A 2,838-nucleotide genomic window follows, 5' to 3' on the forward strand; every position below is an offset into this window, starting at 1 on the left:
AGGGGGCTGTGACTGAGAACAAGCCTTGCAGGAGTGAAGGGCACAGAAGTAATTAATGAAAGATGGCGAGGGCGCTCCTTCCTATTGGCTGCCACAGTGTGAGAAACTTTCCATGGCCCAGGCAGTGTTGTCGAGGAGAGAGTGTTGTCATCTGAATTCATTTGCATGACAATGAGTCAAACTCTTATTATGCATAGGGATGCTAATGGGCACCAGCTACCGTGCAGTTCCATGGGAAAGCTGCTTCCCTTGAGGAGTCAGCCTCTTCCTCCTCCCCCGCCCCGCCTTTCCTCCTCCCCTCCCCTACTCAAATCCACCCACCCACCCCCTGCACAGTGGAACGCCGGATCCCTCCTCCCGTGGAGCCCTCCCCTAGCCCAGGAGCCCTGTGCTAGATATGGAAAGGACCCCGTGCTTCGAGATGCAAGGAATACCTTTCAAAACCTCCCCGAACCCACGGTTCTCCTTCCCAACCTCTCACAAAAGGACCAGAAGTACGTGACCAAGATGCAAGTGCGAATGAAGTAAAAACAGTGGATCCTTAATAGCGCTGGACCCCCCCCCCCCTTTTTGCTGTAATTGCTGATTTTGGGTGGGACCAATGGAGGAAGAGCAGGCAGAGGAGACGCCACAGCATGCCGTTAGCTGTGGAGGGCATAGGCAAAGAGGGCACCTTCTCCTCTTTTTTCTTTTCTTTTCTTTTTTCCAGGACCTTGAAATCTGTCAGGCAGCCGTGCTGTTCTCTGGCTTTCCCAGCAGCCCTTGCCTTGAAAAAAGACTTGAACTTGGCCCCGGTGCAGAGGTCTGACTAGCTCCCACCACTGCCTCTGGGAAAGCTGGAGAATCCAGGGCAGGGCTGGAAGCCAGGTTATTTGGATTCAAATCCCATCCGCGCTGTTTACCAACCACCTGACTTCCAGTCTGCGACCATTTTGCTCTGTTTTGCTCTGGCTTCTTTGCAGGTGACACGGAAAACAAATGTGTTCCTTCGTTAGGTCGCTCGTTGCTCTGCTCGGCTCGTGTGCATATTGTCAGCATCCGAAGGGGGCTAGGTATCTTTCGCCTCCCTCTCTTCTCTCTTAACTAGCTTCAACCACCTTCGCACTGCTTAGCTCAGGGGTTCTCAACCTGGGGGTCAAACGACCCTTTGCACAGGGGTCTCCTGAGACCGGCCTGTATATCAGACACTCACCTTATGATTCACAACCGTAACAAAATCACAGTTAGGGAAGAGCAGGCAAAAATAATGTTATGGCTGAGGGAGTGTTGGGAAGGTTGGGGACAGCTCTCTTCGGTGATCATTTCAATTCAGGCCACGGAGCAGCTCCGCTCCCTACCCTTCCTTCCGCCTTTGTCGCTCCTCACCCTCCGCCACGCAGGTGTGGAAAGATGCAAGCTCTCATCCGTGGGACTGGATGCTCACGTCCACAGTGCCCCGAGGGAGGGACTGCCCTTCTTACGTCACTGGCTGCTGTAAGATCCACGGGGCATTGAGTGTTCTTTCTCTCCCAGAATAAGAAGATTTCATTGGCGGGGTGGAAACAGTTGCTTCATTAAGGAAACCTTTGAGTTTTCTATCTTTGCCTTGAAGTGACTCTGAAGACACCTCCCAAACAAGGCAGATCTACCCCCGGGCTGGAAGGAAGGCGCCCCCCACCCCCATACTGCAGCTACATTTTTTCACACATTGAAAGCAAAACAAAGCCAAACAAAAAGCTCTTAGCTGGACGTAGTAGTAGCTCATGCCAATAATCTCAGTACTGGCAGCCCAGGCAGAAGAGTCAATACCAGCTCAGAGCCAGCCAGGGCTATATAGTAAGTTCCAGGGGCTTTCAGGCTGTAGAGAGAAACTGTCCCAAAACAAAACAAAACCAAAAAAAAAAAAAAAAAAAAGCGAGACAAATCATAACAAAACCCAAACCAAACCAAACAAAAAAACCAATATACACAAACCAAACCAAACCAAACCAAACCAAACCTGAAATATAAGCACTGCCTTACCCATATTGTCATTTCACATTTCAGAACAGAAATTCTCTGAGACCTTCATCAGAAGGGCTGCGGGGCACCGACAACCCAAAGGTACTATGGTAGGGTTCCCTGGGGCAATGAAGGTGCTGAGGCAAGTGGGACACCCCCCCCTGCTTCAAATAGCTCTTACAAATGTCTTTATCCAGGCATTCACTGATGAGAGGAGTTCATTTGGCTTCTGTCTTACTATGGTCTCATATAGCCCAGGCTGGCCCACAGTTTGCTATGTGAGGGAGATGACCTTGAATTTCTGGTCCTCTCATGTAGCACCACACCCGTTTTGTCTACAGGATGCTTTAATCAAGGCAAGCCTTCAGAAGCCCTAAAACAAATGCTTATGGAACGTGTTTACCAATAACCAAAATACCAAGTCAGCTGAGGAGTTGGCAGCCAGGGACCAGAAGAAGTCAAATGAGGGGCTGGGGAGATGATGGCTCGGTCAGCTTGAGTTTGGATCCCTAGCACCCACGCTGGATCCCACGGTGTGCTCCTAATCCCACGGCTGGGGAGACAGAGACAGGAGGATCCCTGGGGCTCGCCAGCCAGCCAGTCTGGCTGAATCCCTGACTCTGTATCAAGAAACAAGATGGCTCACCCTGTAGGGATGGCACACAGGCTGACCTCTGTGTCTTCAAGCATGTGCATATATGGGCACGCATGCACGAACTGACGCACACACACAATTTCGTGAGGTTTTTAATTTTTATTTTAATTAATGAATGAATTAAAATGTACGGGCCTTGGCATGTAAGAAGAGGAACTGTGGGAATTTCAGTTTCTCAGGTCAGTCCCACCACGGTGAAGGAG

The sequence above is a fragment of the Meriones unguiculatus genome, chromosome 7 (genome assembly GCF_030254825.1).
Source record: "Meriones unguiculatus strain TT.TT164.6M chromosome 7, Bangor_MerUng_6.1, whole genome shotgun sequence".
Classification (NCBI taxonomy): domain Eukaryota; kingdom Metazoa; phylum Chordata; class Mammalia; order Rodentia; family Muridae; genus Meriones; species Meriones unguiculatus.